Source organism: Rhinopithecus roxellana, chromosome 7, assembly GCF_007565055.1.
Source record: "Rhinopithecus roxellana isolate Shanxi Qingling chromosome 7, ASM756505v1, whole genome shotgun sequence".
Classification (NCBI taxonomy): Eukaryota; Metazoa; Chordata; class Mammalia; order Primates; family Cercopithecidae; genus Rhinopithecus; species Rhinopithecus roxellana.
Window position 1 is genome coordinate 133,279,154 of NC_044555.1, and position 19,493 is coordinate 133,298,646.

The window sequence follows — 19,493 nt, forward strand, 5'->3', positions numbered from 1 at the left end:
AAATGTTCCTTTTTCTTTGCATACTCTCCAGCATCTATTAGTTTTGTCTTTTTGATAATAGCCATTCTATCTGGGTAAGATAACATCTCATTGTGGTTTTGATTTGCATTCCCTAATGATTAGTAATATTGAGCATTTGTTCATATACTTGTTGTCTATTCATATGTCTTCATTTGATAAATGTCTATTCAAGTCTTTTGCCCATTTTCTTATCAAATTTGGGGTTTTTTGCTACTGAGTTGTTTGACATCCTCAAATATTACAGTTATTAATTTCCTGTCAGATGGATAGTCTGAAAATAATTTTCCCATTCTGTAGGTTGTCTCTTCACTTTGTTAATTGTTTTCTTTGCTGTGTAAAAGCTTTTTAGCTTGATATAATCCCCTTTGTCTAATTTTGCTTTTGTTGCCTGGGCTTTTGAGGTCTTTGTCATAAAATGTTTGCACTGACCAATGTCCTGGAGCATTTTTCCAGTGTTTTCTTTTAATCATGTAATAGTTTTAGGATCTTACATGTAAGTGCTTAATTCATTTTGAGTTTAATTTTTTATGGTGAAAGATGAAGATCTAGTTTTATTCCTCTGTACATGGATATCTAGATTTTTTTTTTTTTTTTTTTCCTGTATCACTTCCTAAGGGGACTTCACTTCCCAATATATGTTCTTGGTGCCTGTGTTGAACACCAGTTGGCTGTATGTGTGTGAATTTATTTTTGGGTTCTCTGTTCTGTTCCATTGGTCTATATGTCTGTTTTAATGCCAGTGCCATCCTGTTTTGGTTACTATAGCTTCATAGTACAGTTTAAATCCAGTTAGTGTGATGTCTCCAGATTTATTCTTTTTGATAAGGACTGCTTTAGCTATTAAGGGTCTTTTTTGGTTCCATATGAATTTCAGGATTTTAAAATTTTTTTGAAGAATGTCACTGGTATTTTAATATAGACATTGAATTTAATCTGTACATCAGTTTATGCAGTATAAATATTTTAACAATATTAATTCTTGCAATCCATGAGTGTGGGATATTTTTTCATTTTTTTGTGTCTTCTTCAATTTCTTTCTTTAGGGTTTTACCATTTTCCCTGTAAGGATCTCTCATTTCTTTGGTTAAATATATACTTGGGTATTTCATTTTTTATAGCCATAGTAGATGGAATTGCTTTTTTGATTCCTTTTTTTGGATTGATTGCTGTAAATATGTAGAAACACTACTAATTTTTGTATGTTTCTTTTATATCCTGCAACTTTAGTGAATTCATTTATGAGTTTAAAGAGTTTTGTGGTGGAGACTGGGGTTTTCTAAATAAAATATTATATCACCTGAAAACCAGGATAATTTGAATTCCTTCCTTCTAATTTGGTCTTTTTTTTTTTTCCTCTTGACTAATTGCTCTGGCTACAACTTCCAGTACTGTGTCAAATAAAAGTAGTAAAGTGAGCATTCTTATCTTGCTCAAGATCTTAGTGGTAAGGCTTCAGTTTGTTTTTGTTTTTTTTTTAATTCACTATAGTGTTAGCTGTGGACTTGTCATATATAGCCTTTATTATTTTGAGTAAAGTTTCTTCTATTTCTAGTTTGTTGAGACTTTTCTCATGAAGGGGTGTTAAATTTTATTAAATGCATTTTCAGCATCTATTGATATAATTATACAATTTTGTTCTTGCTTCTGTTGGTGTGATGTATCACATTTAGTAATTTGTATAAGTTGAACCATCCTGGCATCCCTGCTAAGCATCCCAGTTGATCATGGTGAATAATATTCTTAATGTGTTGCTGGATTTGGCTTGCTAGTATGTTGTTGAGGATTTATATATTCATATTTATCAGAGTTATTGGTCTGTAGTTTTCTTTTTTTGTGCTATTTTTGTCTGGTGTTGGTATCGGGTAATGCTGGTCTCATAGAATCAGCATTAGAAAATGTTTTCTCCTCTTCAGTTTTTTGAAATAGAGTGGAATTAGTGTTAGATCTTCTTTTAATACTTGGTAGAATTCAGCAGTTAATCCATTAGGCCTTTACTTTCCTTTAATGGTATATTTTTAAATTACTGCTTTCTTCTTATTGCTCATTATTGGCCTGTTTAGGTTTTCTATTTCTTCATGTTTCAATCTTAGTTGGTTTATATGTCTAGGAATTTATGAATTTCTTCTAGATTTTCAATTTTTTGGGCTTACAGTTTTTTACATTGTTCCCTAATGATTTTTTTTTTGCATTACTGTGGTATCAATTGTAAAGTTTCATTTTTCCATTTTGTTTTGGTCTTCCATTTTGTTTATTTGGGTCCTCTCTTTTTTCCTAGTCTGGCTAAAGTTTTGTTGTTTTGTTTATATTTTTAAAAAACCAAATTCCTGTTTTGCTGATTTATTATCATTTCATTTATTTCTTTTCCAATATTATGTATTTTATTCTATTAATTTTAGAACTGATTTGTTCTTGCTTTTATTGTTACTTGAGTTGCATCAGACTGTTTATTTGGAGTCTATTTTTTTATGTAGGTATTTATTGATATATAAACTTTCATCTTAGTACAGCTTTTGCAGTTTCCCATGGGTTCTGATAGGTTATGCTCCCATTTATATTGATTTTAAGAAATTTTTGAAATTTCTCTATAACTTCTTCATTGATTGGTCATTTAGGAGCAAGTTTAATTTTGATGTGCACAGATTTCAAAACTCCTCTTATTATTGATTTTGTATTTTATTTTATTGTGGTCAGAAAATATTCCTGATATAACTTCAATATTTTTGGCTTTGTTGAGACTTGTTTTAGGCCTAACATATGGGTCTATCCTGGAGAATGTTCTTTGTGCTGACGAGAAAGAATTGCATATTCTTTAGAAGTTGGATGAAATCTTTATTTCAATGTCTGTTAGGCCCATTTGTTCAAGTGTATAGCTTAACTTTGATGTTTCCTTGTTTATATTCTGCCTGGATAATATTTCCATTGTTGAAAGTGGTGTTTTGAGGTCTCTTTCTATTATTATGTTGCAGTCTATCTCTCTTTTTAGATATATTAATATTTGCTTTATGTATTTGAGTGCTTTGCCATTGGGTGCATATATATATCTAGAAAGATAGATAGATAGATAGATAGATAGATAGATAGATAGATAGATAGATTGATTGATTGATTTATAATCCTTTTACCTACTTGCTAAATTGACCACTTCATCATTATATAATAATCTTTTTTGTCTCTTTTTACAGTTTTGACTTAAGGTCTATTTTTATCTGATGTAAGTATAGCTACTTCTGCTCTTTTTTGGTTTTCATTTGCATGGAATCACTTTTTCCATCTGTTCATTTTCAATCTATGTGTGTCCTTATAGTGGAAGTTTCTTATAGGTAGCATGTAGTTCGGTCTTGTTTTTTAATCCATTCCTTTCTATGATTTTTAATTGGAAAATTTTGTCCATTTACAGTGTTATTATTAGTAACTAAGGACTTACTCGTGTTATTGTTCTACTTATTTTCTAGTTGTTTAAGTTGTTTTATTACTTTTCTCTTCCTTTTGAACTGTCTTCTTTTATGGTTATGTAATTTTCTAGAAGTGTGTTTAATCCACTGCGTTTTATTTTGGGTATATGTATTATGTAGGTTTTGTTTCGTGGTTACCATGAGACTTAAACAAAAAATCCTATAGTTATAGGATAGTTTTTAAACTGATGAAAATTTACTGATTACCAATAAAGAAAATAAACCAAAAAAATACTTTACACGTTAATTTCCTTCTCCCCTGAAATTCTGAATTTTTAATGTAAGAATTTACATCTCAACAAATCATTGTAGTTATTAATATTTTCATAGTTTTATTTTTTCGTCTTCTTACTAAAGATATATGTGGTTTAAACATCATGATTACAATATAAGTAAACAATCACATTAGCATCTTTTTGCAGTTTAAATCATTCCCTTTATCATTTCTTGTAGGACAGGTCTTATAGTCATCAATTACTTCAGCATCTGTTTGTCTGGGAGTCTTATTATCTCCTTTATTTCTGTGGGACAACTGTGCTGGGTACACTATTCTTGTTTGTCAATTTTTTTATATATATATTTTGTTCCACCTCTTCCTGCTATGTAGGATTTCTGCTGAGAAGCCTGCTGCCAGTCATATTGGATCTCCCTTGTATGTTATTTTCTTATTTTCTCTCTCTGCTCTCAGCATACTTTATCTTTGACTTTTGAAAGTTTGATTATGATATGTTTCATAGTATTTTTATGTGGGTTGAAAATATTTGGTGACATTTGACCTTTCTATACCTGGATATGTACATCTTCCTCCAGGTTTTGACAGTTTTATGTTATTATTTATTTTGAAAGGCTTTTTACCTCTTTGTCTTTCTCACTTTCCTCCTTTACTTAACAACTCAACTATTTGCTCTTTTTATGTCATCCCATAGATCCTGTAAACTTTGTGCATTCCTTTTCATTGTTTTTTTTCTCCTCTGATTTTTATTGTCTAAGATTGTCTTCAGGCTCACTGATTCTTTATTCTGTTTGATCAGTTCTGATGTTCATGTTTTCTATTGCATGTTTTATTTCATTCATTATATTTTTCACCTTCAAAATTTCTGTTTGATATTTTATTCTTTGTGTTAATTTTTTAATGTACATTTCTGAATTAATTATCTGTGTTTTCTTGAAGTATGTTGAGCATCCTTGTAATAGCTACTTTGAATTCTTTGTTTAAAATATCACACATCTCTACTACTTTATCATAAGACCTTATTGTATCTCTTTGATGAGGTCACATTTCTTTCAATATTGATGCTATGGAAGTTTGATAATGTGTACTTATTGAGGAATTCAATTTTCTTTTCAGTCTGCATTTGTTTGTGCCTGTCCTTCTTCAGAGGACCTTCCAGGGACTCTAAGCCAACTGGCTTTTTGTGTCCTGAGTCTGTGACTACCTTGGCCATATCAGAACTAGAGGAGGCTTTAAGCTCAGACTTGCCATGAATCTTGTTAGGGCTCCAAGTTTATGTGGCTTCCCAGTACTGATGGATGTGGGGAAGATCCAATGAGGACCTTGGGGTTGTGTGGAAATGCTGGCCAGGGGCTTGAGTCCAGAAGACTGTCCCAGTGGCCCAGATGAGTATACATCTTAGAAGGTCTCTGCACAGGTGTGATTGGTCCATGATTGCAAGGAGAGGAGCTGGAATTGAGACTGGGCCCCTTCAGCATCTGCTGTGGGAGGGGGCTGATGGGCCTGCATCATTAGTTGGATTGGCATGTGTCACACAACAGGTTCCTATAAAAGTGTGGTAGTTCTTTGACTAAAACAGGAGGGGCCAGAGCTGAGACTGGGCCTTCTTAGGATATGATTTATGATGGAGGCTGGTGTGCCTGTCATATTAGCCCAGATGGATGCACATTTCCCAGTTGTTCTTTGCATAGATAGGATAGTTTCCAACTGCAGCAGGAAAGGCTGGAGTTTAGACTTGAATCCCAAGGGAACCAAGTATTGGGATCTACTGTGTGAACAGAAGTTGAAGAGTGTGGTCTCCACTCAAGGGTGGACATTACTGCAGTGGGAGGAGCTGAAGCTGAGACTGAGCCCCTTTGGGATCTCTTGTGGGACAGAGATCATCAATCCTGTTAGACAGGCTCAGTTTTCCAGGCTGTGAGATACTGGCGAGTCTCCCTATTGATTCGTATGTATGCTACTCTGACCTGGGATCTAAGCTGAGGAAAGTTGGAGCAGTGCCTCACAGCAACTTTCAGGTTCTCTGCTGGATTATTGTCAGCAGGCAGGTGAACATTTCTGCCAAGGCACTACTGTGTGCAATTCCTTCTGGACTCCTTGGCAGATAGTTTTGTTTGTAGGCTCAAGGCCCAGTTGGGCTGTGACCAAGTCCCTTGGGAAACTGGACCTTAAACCCAGAAGCAAGCTTGGTGGGGTAGATCAGCCAATTGGTTGTCAGTCTTCACTCTCAAAAGGATGTTCCTAGGTCTTGGGCTCTACCAGGGTTTCACAAGCATCTGTTCAAATTCTGAGTCTCCCATAGAGACATTTTTGACAGTGAATGCATGCAATATTCTTGTGGGGAGATAGGAGAGTGTTATCTTCTATTTTGACATCATGGTGACATTATTCTCTTTATTCTTCTATTATTTTTAATGTAAGTGTATAGATATATGATAGATTTATAGACTGATCAATAGATGCATATATGCATATCTACTCATCTGCCTTACACATGTTCACAAATACAAATCTTGTGTTAAATACATTGCAGTGGCATATATACATTTTTATCTACCTTATTTTTTAATGTAAAATTATGTATTCTATGATCACTCAATAGTAACATATATATATGTTTGAGATGTTTAGCTCCAATAATGTAATATATTTTATTATATGGATTTTATACAAAATGCCTCAGTGTATTTTTGATATTTAAGAATGTTTTATTTTTAATTGTTAACTATATATGAATATCCTTTTATTGTATATCTAGTCTATTTTTGGCTCTTCTTAATTGGCTTTCTAATATGGCCAACACTGAAATTGCCTAGTTACCTCTTATTCTCTCAGCACTCTCTCCCATTCAGCATTTAATTGAAAGTATAGCCCTTTTCCTACTACCAGTGAATAATAGTATGTCAATTACTTATCTTATACTTTTCATATACACTCCCATTTATACCCAGTTTAATGGGTGTTCTATATATACATTATTAAACAAAGTGGTCATTATATTGTATTCTGTGATGTGGTTTGGATTTCTGTCCCTTCCTAAATCTCATGTCGAATTGTAATCCCCAATGTTGGAGGAGGGACCTGGTGGGAGGTGATCCGATCATGGGGGCAGATTTTTCCCTTGCTCTTTCTCATGATAGTAAGTGAGTTATCACAAGACCTGGTTGTTTAAAAGTGTGTAGCACCTCCCGCTTTGATCTCTTCCTCCTGTTCCAGACATGTAGGACATGCCTGCTTCCCCTTTGCCTTCCACCATGATTGTAATTTTCCTGAGGCATCTCTAGCCATGCTTCTTGTACAGCCTACAGAACCATGAGCCAGTTAAACCTTTTTTCTTTATAAATTACCCAGTCTCAGGTGGTTCTTTATAGCAGTGTGAGAATGGACTAATATATTTTGTACTTTAGTTTTATAGGTAAAATTTAATGATCACTAACAATCCATAAACCAATCTCTCCAATAATTTTGCCTTTCTGAATTTCTTGTTTATTCCTCAAGAAGTTTACAGGGAAGTTCCCAAGATGACACTTGATCTCACTATACTTCAAAGCCAGAAAATTATCAATAAATATTGGCATCATTTTAAAAGGATTTAGAAGCAAACTTGAGGAATCTCCCATTGCTCAAATATGATACAATTTAAGTGGCAATAAAGTAATAATTATGACTCATATATACCTCAATATGTTTAATTCTATGAACTAAAAATGATACTCAAAAAAAATCCATCATTGGTGAGCTTAGGAAGATGCTAGGTATTTTAAGCTGGCCTGGTGTATTTTTTCTATATTTTAATTTTAAACAACTATAATATTATATTTAAAATTTATTTTAAACAAAATGTAGTTAGATTATTTAAAAATAATTCTGCCAATCTCTGCTTTTTAATTGGTGTATTTAAGCTACTTATAATTATTTGTATATTACGACCTAGGTCTGCCATTTTTTGTTTGCTTTGTGTTTGATCCCTTTGTGTTGCATTCCTGCTTCACATTTCACTTCACTTCTTCCTCTAAGTACTTTGAACTTTTTTTTTTTTTTTTTTTTTTTTTTTGAGACAGAGTCTTGCTGTGTCACCTGGGCTGGAGTGCAGTGGCCGGATCTCAGCTCACTGCAAGCTCCGCCTCCCGGGTTTACGCCATTCTCCTGCCTCAGCCTCCGGAGTAGCTGGGACTACAGGCACCCGCCACCATGCCCTGCTAATTTTTTATATTTTTAGTAGAGACGGGGTTTCACCATGTTAACCAGGGTGGTCTGGATCTCCTGACCTCGTGATCCACCCGCCTCGGCCTCCCAAAGTGCTGGGATTATAGGCCTGAGCCACCGCGCCCGGTTGCCTTGAACATTTTTTAGAGTTCCATTTTGTCTCATCTGTTGTGTTTAAGATTTTTTTAATAGTGTTTTAGTGGCTTCTTCAGATGTTTCATTATACATATATAATTTATAATCTGCTAGTGTGAGCTTTTTAGCAGCCTAAGACAAATGTAGACAATTTGTCTCCACTTCAGTCCCTTTATCTTCATGTGTTCAGAGTATATATATATTTTAATGTGTTTCTCTACATAGATTGAAAAATGGCATTAGACAGTGTTAAAAGCTTTTGCTTCAGCTTTTTAACTCAAAAGAAGGAAAGTATATTGTATATGATACAGACAGGTGACAGGGAAATACGGATAGGAGAGGGTGGTTCCCTGGCAAAGGCCCCACCCTCAAGCCTGGAAACCCACAGCCCTAAATGGGAACAGGCATTCATGTTGCCTTTTGGTCTGCTGCACCCCCCTCTCCTGTACCCATATGAACCCCAGCTCCAAGAGCAGAAGAGCAGAGGAGCAGAAGAGCAGCATGGCAGAGAAAGAGAGAAGAGAAGGAGTGTCTGAATGTCAAGAGGAGTTTGGGGATGGTTGGAGAGGAGATTGGCTGGGAATGGCCAAACTCCATGGGAAGATCATCTTCCCACTCCATCTCCTTTCCAGCTCCCCATCCATCCTGTGGAGATCTACCTCCATCACCCAATAAAATCCCCATATTCACCATCCTTCAAGTCCATGTGTTACCTGATTCTTCCTGGATGCCAGACAAGAACCTGGGTACCAAGAGGGCACTGAGTTGGTTAACACTTAAGCTGTCTGCAGATGGCAGAGCTAAAACAGCACTGCAGCATGCCCAATGAGGCTTTGGGAACCACAGGCACACACCCCTAGATACCACTGTGGGGCTGGAGCCCAGAAGTGCTCGCTCTGGCTCCTGCACCTGCTTGTCTGCATGCTTGCCCTCTGGTAGGGGCTTTCAGCAGCCATGACAGCCAAACAGACAAGCCACACCCCTGTCACACATCCTGTGAGGACGGTCTGGGAACTCTCTGTATCTGGATCAATAGTATCCAGATACTATTGATGTTTTCCTTGTTCTTTCTTTCCTCCTGATACTCTGTGATCCCTTCTATAACATTTCTTTTTTGTTCGAAGAACGTTTTTCAGACATTTAACCACTGTTTATTCTCTCCTTCTGTGACAGCAATGACACAGATGTTAGCTCTTTTGTTACTGTTTTACAGGTATCTGAGGCTCTGTAGTTTTTTTTTCAGTCTGTTTCCTATGTGATGTTTAGATTCATAAAGTCTAGTTCTTGCAGTCTATTATTCTCACAAGTTATCTTTAGGTTCACTTTTTATTTTCTCTGTCATTTCCAACCTATTGTTGAGCCCAGGTAGTAAGATTTTTAAAAATATTTTGGTTTTTACATGTTTCATAATTCTAATTTGACTTTGGTTCTTTTTATAATTTCTATTTATTTGGTAAAAATTTCTATTCATTTAATTCAAGAGAATTCATAATTGATTTATTGGGTATTTGTATTATGGCTGATTTAAACTTCTTTTCAGATAATTGTAGTATCTGATTGATCTCAGTGTTAGCATCTGGTAATCACTTTTTATCATTCAAGTTTTGATTTTGCTTGTTTGTGGAATGATTTTTTTTATGTATCTGGACATTTGGGGTATGATGTTAGGAGACTCTAGATCTATTTTACATCATCTATTTAGCAGGCAGTCAGCCAGGTTAGGTTTGGCAAATGGGGCCTGGCCTAGTTTTGTGGGCTGTGGTTCAAATGGCATTTAGTTTTGAGAGCCCCTGCAGTGCTATTTTGGTATGATTTCATTTTATGCTGCATAGAGGCCACTCTAAAAACTTGGGTGGTATTCTAAACTTTGGTTCAGTTATAAAACTTTTTGGCATATTTTCTTCTAGTCGGTTTTATGTGTGAGTTGGTCAGGGGTCTTCCTAGTATTTTCCTTATAGTTTAAACAATTCCTTTATTTGTTCACCTCTTCCTTTCTGGGATTTTATTCTCCTTGTATTTGGGCAGGTGGTGGGTACTGCCTCCCATTCATTTTGGGGTGAGAAGTGGCTAAATTTAGACACCTTGTTCTGTTTTTGCTGTAATCGTTGGCAATGGAGCAAAGTGTTCCTGTGGGCTGACTTCTTACACTGACTGAAAGTCGAGGTCCAAATTCCTCATTTTGTCTCCATTGACATCATGGAGGGAATAGAAACCCTCCCTAGGCCATCTTATATTTGGTCCCTGATTACATGGTATTAGAAACAAAGGAATATTTTAGTTCATATTCTGTTCCTATAATGGAATATTATAGTCTGGGTAATTTATTAACAGAAGAGATTTATTTGACTCATGGTTCTGGAGGCTGAGAAGTCCAAGATCATGGGGCTGAGGGCCTCCTTGTTGCATCATAATATGGTGGAAGGCATTACATGGTCAGAGAGTGAATGAGAAAAAGAAAACTAGGTTGAACTCCTTCTTTCATCAGGAGACTACTCCTGTGATAAGTAACCCACTTCCACAATTATGAAATTTCTCCATTCATGAGGTAAGAGTCCTCATGACCTAATCACTTCTTAAAGGTCAAATTTATGCATATAGTAACATAGCAATTAAATTTTAAATTTAGTTTTGGAGGAAACATTTAAACCATAGCAAGAAAAGTGACTTTCTAGGCCAGGTGCGGTGGCTCAAGCCTGTAATCCCAGCACTTTGGGAGGCTGAGACGGGCGGATCACGAGGTCAGGAGATCGAGACCATCCTGGCTAACACCGTGAAACCCCGTCTCTACTAAAAAATACAAAAAACTAGCCGGGCGAGGTGGCGGGCACCTGTAGTCCCAGCTACTCGGGAGGCTGAGGCAAGGAGAATGGCGTAAACCCGGGAGGCGGAGCTTGCAGCGAGCTGAGATCCGGCCACTGCACTCCAGCCTGGGCAACAGAGCAAGACGCCTTCTCAAAAAAAAAAAAAAAAAAAAAAAAAAAAGAAAAGTGACTTTCTGATCTACCTTCTGCTGCTGGATTGGAGTAAGAGATCACATTTTCTATTAGATGTCCATTGACACCAGCAGTGAAGTAGGAAGGCACATCTCTGGACTGCCTGCCTGCTGCTAGCGTGTCTACAGGGGTTTCAGGAGGCCAGGCTTCAGTCATAGTCAGTCTCCCACTGACATCTCTGCGATGCAGAAGTTGCCCATGGTGTTTAGGGGTGGTAGCATGGGTATTTAAAAAAAAAAAAAAAAAAAGTTTCCATCCTTTTTTGTAGTGAGCCACTGCTTTCTTAGTTGTTAACTCCCATTAATAACTTGTCTTTGAACATACGCCTTAACCACTGAGCTTGTCCTCATGTTTGCTAAGAACAGACTTTAAATCTGAGTGACCGGATTTTAGAGAAGTAAATACAATTGTTTAAAAAATGTGAGTATCTTGGGTGTCACCACTCTGTGGCCCAACTTCACATAACCAGCTGCTGATTTGACTCCAGTTGATCAAATCAACTGGCTGATTAACTCCAGTTAATTCAGCCTGCTTCTGAGTTGTAACACTGCTATTGCACATACTTGCTTTGTGATGCCTACTTAGCCTTCCCACACACATAAACCCAGGTACTGTATCTCGGACACAGGAATGTCTGTATTATTATCGTGCCTTGGCCCCAAGACTTTTATGCACTTGTTTGACTTCCCTGACACCAAAAGCAATGTGATCACTCTCTCTTTAGTAATGCTAATGGAAAATGCTCATCGAATGAGCAGCTCTCTTGAGACACAGCCTGTTCAGCTATCCCTATTTCTTCATGAAGTTCAGTTCTTAATGGTTTGAAATTCTCTAAGTTTGCTTTCAGCACACATTCAGTGTGAAATTCCTGTGGTAATACATAATACATATAACCTATATTAAAAGAGTAGATGCTAAACAACGATAGCACAGTGATTTGAAAGACAAAAATCTGTGATGTTATATTGTTTTCATATCTAAGTAAGTGAATGTATTTGTTTGTAAAACGGTCTCTTACCACTTTAAAAATTTCTCTCTTATTTTTTTCTCCTTTGCCTTTTTTTTTTTTTTTTTTTTTTTTTGCTTATATTTGCTAGTTCTCCTTTCTTTCTTCATAATGGTAGGTTGTGGCTTGTTTATATTTGGGGGTTTTTTAGATGTTTCTTTTGTGTAAAGCATATAATTCAGCCTTGATTTGTGGGTAAATATGAAAATTTTTTTATTTTTAGAGATGTGTTAACCCTATTTATATTTAATAACATGACTAATATATTTGGTCTCATATTTGTCAAATATTTATAATTAGGTATATTTTAATATTTTTATGAGGTGTATATTATTTGCTTTTTTGTTAGTCAATGATTTATTCATTTATCTAAGAGGCTGTATTTTGTTGTAGTGGATACCTTTTTTTCTTATAACTTTCTAATGTACTATTTTCTTATTTAAACTTTATTATTTGGATTGTGAATCACTAATCATGATGTTTAATACCTATTTATATCTGTAAAATGATGAATTCATCTTGTTTTTTTCCTACTTCTCATTTAAAAAATTTCATTTTTTTAAATTATAACCTGTAACAATTGTACTTTATTATTCCACCTCTGCTCACATGTTTGCTTTAGTCTTAGGTTTATAATTGTAAATATTAAAACACTATTAGGTTTTTTGGTGAAATTTCCTCAGTCTTCTCTTGTGTGGGTGAAGCTCATGCTCTAATAAAAGCCTCAAAAAGATTTCATGAGTACAGAAATCAAACGTTCTTGTATGTTGAAAGCCCTGTTACTAAGGCCTTTGATATATGAGTGATAGTTTGGCTGAATATATAATCTCACACTCAATTTATTTCTTAGATTTAAAAATGTAATTCTATTTCTTTATTCTTTGCTTTATTTATTTATTGTCAAGCCTCATTCTAGGGTTAATGAAAAGTGTCAAACTCTGTAAAACATTTGAAGAGATTGATTCTGAGCCAAACATGAGTGACCATGACCCATGACACAGCCCTCAAGAGATCTTGAGAACATATGCCCAAGGTGGTTGGGGTGCAGTTTGGTTTTACACATTTTAGGGAGGAAGAAAGGCAGTACAACTTGAGGGTGGGGGGTCCAGTTTATAGGTAGGTTTAAAAATTTTCTGGTTGACAATAGAAAGGAATATCAGGGTTATGATAAGAGATTAAGGAGATCAAAGTTTTATCATGCCGATGAAGCCTCCAGTAGCAGAATATGTTGAAAAATGTTTGTTATCAGACTTAAAGTCTGTGTTGATGTTAATGCCAGAAAGATATAATGAGGCATGTCTGACCCCCACTTTCCATCATGGCATGAACTAGTCTTTCAGGTTAAATTTTTAAAAGAGCCCTGGCTAAGGAGGAAGTTCATTCAGATGGTGGGGGGCCTTAAAATTTTATTTTTGGTTTACACTAGGATAGACTCCTTGACATTTTAATTTTTCTTTCACCTGGAGGATTTGAAGACTTTTTTTTCTTTTCTATTTGTTTTACTATGCTAGGTCTTAGATTCTATATTTTTTAAAGTTAATTTACTGAAATAATAGGCAATCACTGTCATTATATATTTTGAGATTTTATTTTGGAAGTTTTGAAAAATCTATTTTGGAAATTAATTTACTCCTTTTGATTGTTTTATTCTTTTTATTCCAGGACTCCAATCATAGGAATGTTCTCCCTTCCTTGTTTATTTCTATTTTCATCATTTTCTCTCAGACCAGTTTATTTTTTCTTTTAATTTCATTTTCATTTTTCATTGTCTTATTTTTGTTATGACATTTTCATTTGATCCTAAATTTCATTGAACATGTTGCAATTTTCTTTTTGTTTATTATTATTATTGAGAAGGGACTCTTGCTTTATTGCCCAGGATGGAGTACAGTGACAGAATCATGGCTCACTGCAGCCTGGAACTCCAGGGCTCAAGTGATCCTCTTGAAGCAGGAGATACGAGGGAAAAAACAAATTTTCTTTCTTTCCTTTGGTATGAGCAGCTTCCCTCTTGAATCCCTCCCCTGCTCTGTGTAAGTGTACCCTGCTCTGAAAGTTTTTATGAGTTTATAGATTCCTGTTTTTGGTAAATAGTGTCTGTAAGTCTCGGTAGCACCACTGAGGTCATGAGATGTGCTTGAGCAAGCTTAGATTGCAGCCATCTGGGCACCATAGTGAAGGACACGAGATAAAACTGTGCAGGCATCTTGAGCAAACCTAGATAACAGCAACCTGGCCCACATAGCTAGAGTCACATGAAAGCCTGAGTTATGAGCCTGTCACTGTTTGATAAACTACCTCTGTTCTGCTTCTGTAAAACCTGCTTTCGTGCCACTGCAAGCTTGTTTCAAACTAGCCAACCACCCTTCAGATGCATGTATAAAAGACAAGCCCTGTCTTTATTCAGGGCTCAGCTTCTGGATATTAATCTGCTGGACTGGTGGCCACCTAAATAAAATCCTCCTGTTTCACCCATTGGTTTCTCCAGTTCCTTATTTCCCACAATGCTCTGACCTTAGCCCCCGAGTATCTATGATTACAGACATGTGCCATCTCACCTGGCTAATTTTATTTATTTATTTATTTATTTTTATTTATTTAATTTTGATACAGAGTCTCACTCTGTTGCCCAGGCTGGAGTACAGTGGCATGATCTTGGCTCACTACAACCTCCACCTCTCAGGCTTAAGTGATTCTCCTGCCTTAGCCTCCTGAATAGCTGGGACCACAAGCGCCTGCCACTATGCCCAGCTAATTTTTTATATTTAGTAGAAACGGGGTTTCACCATGTTGGTCAGGCTGGTCTTGAACTACTGACTTTGTGATTTGCCCACCTCAGCCTCCTAAAGTGCCGGGATTATAGGTGTGAGCCACCACGCCCAGCCTATTTCTTTATTTTTGTAGAGATGGGAACTCCCAATGTTGCCTAGGCAGATCTCAAATTCCTGGCATCAAGTGATCCTCCCCCATCGCTCTGCACCTTGTGATTTAATATTTAATTCTGTAATAACGTTGTAGGAAAATATGGGTTCTTGTCACACGACAAAAAAAAAAAAAAAAAAAAATTATGTATGCAGACACTTTGAATGGGGAGAGGCCAGAGTTTATTGGATGAAAAGAAAAAAAAAAAAAAAAAAGAAAACAGGGACTCTCAGCAAAACGACAGTTGAGCTAGTAGGATTCCCGCCTCACATACTGAATCCCTGGTTACCACCCAGGAACAGGAGAGGTCAGGTTCCTCCCACTGCAAGTAGCAGGAACTTCCCAAGGCTCCACCCCATCCTCCCAGTGAGCAGGCCAGTTTGAGATTCTCCGGAACTGGCAGTCTGGTTTTTCAGCCTTCAGGCTGTTTTAGGCTTAAAGGAGGGGTTTCACTGGAGGATGTTTGGCTGCTTCTTGTCTCTGAGGAGTGGAAAAATACTGAATATCAGAGGTCAGAAAAGTCAGGAAACTCCTCTTAATGCTAAAACAACAAGGTTATCTGGAAAGTCCCTAGCAGGGCAGGCGGCCGTTTGTGGTTTGGTCAAAGTGGGGGAACCAATGAACAACTGACTAATGTTTAACTTTAAATGTCAGCCAATTGTAAACCTACAACTGTAAAAATCCCTAGTGACTCTGTAACTTGCTGTAACTTGTTTGTGTCTGACTATAAAAGACGGCTAAACACCGAGCTCGAGGTCTCTCCCTAGGATCTGATGCCTAGCTGGAGGGAACCGAGTTCGAACTTGAAATAAAGCGATCCCTGCCGCTTGGCTTTGTCTCTGGACTCTGGTGGTTGCTTTTGGGTCATCGCGGGTCTGGGCATTACATCTCTATCAATAGTTTTGTCTTTTTCATCATTTTTATTGAGTTCAAGCAAATCTCTATTCATTGGTCACAGTTTTTGTATATATCTATTCTTAGTGAATTTCAGAATCAAGGAAGTTTTTTTTTTTTTTTTTCATATATCCAAGTATTTGAGTATATTTAGTTCACTTGAAGATGTTATCTTACAGGTTTTACTGCTTTATGGTTGTTTTGTTGAAAGAGGTTGCTTCTCAGTTTAAACTGAATCAAATATCAGCTTTTTGAGTTTAAAAGGAAGTTTATATTGATTTATTCAACTATATATAGTGTGTGTGTTCGTGTGTGTGTGTGTGTGTGAGAGAGAGAGAGAGAGTTTATAGGACCCTGTTCTGTCAGTACAGCAAAATCCAAGTTCTGTTCTGAATTTTTGGAGATTTGTTGTGTTTCTTTCCTTTACTATTTTGCTGATATTTAGCTAGCATGACCCTAAATTTCTTCTTTTAAAGTATTTTTCCTTTTCCAGTGCAATTGTTAAAAGGCACCTCTTCCTTTTTGCTGTTTGCTCTCTCAACATAAGTCTAACACTGAAAATTCATATTACATACCTCTTTTACTCTCTTCCATATAGTCGATATTCTAACCAAACAAAACACTTTTTTGGTATTTTATGTGTCAGTATAAACTTATTTTTTCAGGCTATACATCTTAATGAATTTTAGCTCTGTCCCTAGTACCCCTTTTACCTCATCCTCACAGCTTCGTGGTTTTGTGTGTGTGTGTGTGTGTGTATGTGTTTTTTTTTCCCGAGACTGTCCTCACTTATAAGATAGGCTTGCAGTCTAGGATTTTATGTGTTTTTTGCCTGTTTGCTTATCATTATTCCAAACTATGAGAAATCTGTATCTCAAGTTATCCTGACAAGACTGGTTTGGGGTTAGTTTTATTTCTTTGTTTTGTTGATTATCACTAAAGTTTAGCAAATAATGGGAAAAGTAAAATTCTACATTGTCTTTAATTTCCCAATCCAACTAATTATCTTTCTTTAATTTGGCTTAAGCCATACACCTTGCATGGCTTCAATTCTTCCATCCCTTCAAATAATAGAACACAGAGACTCTTGAGACAAGCATTTATTCACTTGCCCTTGATAGGCAATTAGTTTACAATGTACTGTTGATTTTCTTCACGGTGGTCCATAATTATTAGTATTTATGTTCATTATACTTTCGTATCGTTTTTGTTTACTTTGTAGTGTAAACCAAAATGTATTTGAGACTGGTCTCAATCACTTTGGATGTTTGTTTTACCAAGGTTAAGGAAAATAAGCAGGAGAAAAATACACAATCACAGAAACAGTCTGTTGTCTGTGCCTTTCTCTAAAGATGAATTGATTCTCTAAAGATGAATCTCTAAAGATGAATCAATATTTAAAGAGGAAAAGCAGGCTGGAGGGAAAAGAGGAAGAGTATGGTAATCCACATGTTGCAAGAGAAAACAAGCAGGTAGGGGAATAGTCATATTTATCTCATACTCAGTAAATTAGCACTTTACATGCAATGAGGTGAAGATAGAGTAGCTACCTGTCGGGATTTTTAATCTTTTATCTTTATTAAGAATCATAATAACAACTTTTGATCAGAACTCGTGTAAATATATTTATTCAGACTAATATATAGGTAGATAGATATAGAAACAGATTTAATCTAGGTTTTGTAAAATAGTTCTGACTCAATGCTAAACATAAAAAATTTAAACTACATTTAGCCAGTGTGGTGGCTCACACCTATAATCCCACCACTTTGGGAGGCCGAGGCAGGTGGATCAACTGAGATCAGGAGTTCAAGACCAGCCTGGACAATACGGTGAAACCCCATCTCTATTAAAAATACAAAAATTAGCCAGGCATGGTGGTGCGCACCTGTAATCCCAGCAACCCAGGAGGCTGAGGCAGGAGAATTGTTGGAACCCGGGAGGCAGAGGTTGCAGTGACCTGAGATTGCACCACTGCACTCCACCCTGGGTGAAAAAAAAAAAAAAATCAAACTACATTTACCACTATATGTTTAGGTTTTACTTACATCTGGTATCTAAGGTGAACTCTTTCTGTGAATGCTCACACTCAGATTCAATGACTATATTCATGAAGCACTTTCCTTAGACATACACTGATATAATTTTTACAGTCTGCCTCAAAAAAGTGGTTTTTCTATCAATTGTTCATAGAGCACATATCTTTTAGAAACACGAATTTTTACTTTTATAAGACCTAAATCTTAGTTCTGGGAGAAGAATAAGACTGATTTTTCCTTTAAATTGCCAAGAACTGTAAGCTACAATATGTTTAAACCATATTGTTACAGGTAGTTAGGCATTAATGGAGCAGGAGAAGGCTCTCCCCGCACCCAATAGCAGTGTCTGGTGATTTCAGGCAATTATTGCATTGACTCTCTAAAAACAATAATTGGGCGGCACCAGGGAGAGGCCATTCCCTGATGGTCCACACCTGTTAACATAGAAATGTTAATTGAATGCAGGCCCCAGGGAGAAACAACTTCCTGAGCATGCATATTAAGAGACAAAAAGGGTGAACTATGATCTTCGGGCAGGGGAGGGCTCTCCCCCAACACTCATGCCTACCTGTAACAATATAAAGACCAACTTTTTTTTGTAAGCGACATTACTGAAAAGTAATTTATAGAATATAAAATCAGCAATTTAAAGTGCAATTCAACAATGTTTAGTATATTTGTAGACTTATGCAAACATCCATAGAATATAAATATAGAAACTTTTACTCAACTCATAAAAACACCCCAAATAGGGCTGGGCGCTATGGCTCATGACTGTAATCCCAGCACTTTGGGAGGCTGAGGTAGGCAGATCACCTGAGGTCGAGAGTTCGAGACCAGCCTGACCAATATGGAGAAACCCTGTCTCCACTAAAAATACAAAATTAGCTGGGTGCATGCCTGTAATCCCAGCTACTTGGGAGGCTGAGGCAGGAGAATCCTTGAACCCGAGAGGCGGTGGTTGTGGTGAGGCGAGATTGCGCCATCGCACTCCAGCCTGGGTAACAAGAGCGAGACTCCGTCTCAAAAAAAAAAAAAAAAAAAGGTCTATTCTCAATCACCGCAACAGAATCCTCCAGTCCTAGAAATAAATATACTAATGTAGTTTCTGTCTCTACATATTTGTCAATTCTGGACATTTTCTATGCATTAAATGATACAATATGTGGTCTTTTGCATCTTTCATTTACCATAATGTGGAAGACAGAGCAACAAATTAAAAAGGATTATTCTAAGACCTCAAGTTCTAACGGAATTTGCTTTGGTTGGTTTAGGACTTGCTTGGAACCCACTGCCCCTTCCTTGCCTACTAGTTCTCATTTTCGGAATGGAAATGTCTATCCCATACATGTCCCATGATTGTGTGTTGGAAGCATACATGCTGTCTGGCTTGACAGGTTCACAGCTGGAGAGAACATTTGTCTCAGGATGAATCATATCTCAAGTCTCAATGACATCTAACTTAAATATTATTTACATGAGCCTTTGGATTTTAGACTTTGGAGTTGATGATAGAAAAAGTTAAGACTCTTGGTGTTGTTGGGATGGAATGGATGTATTTAGCATGCAAGAAGGACATACATTTTGAGGGGT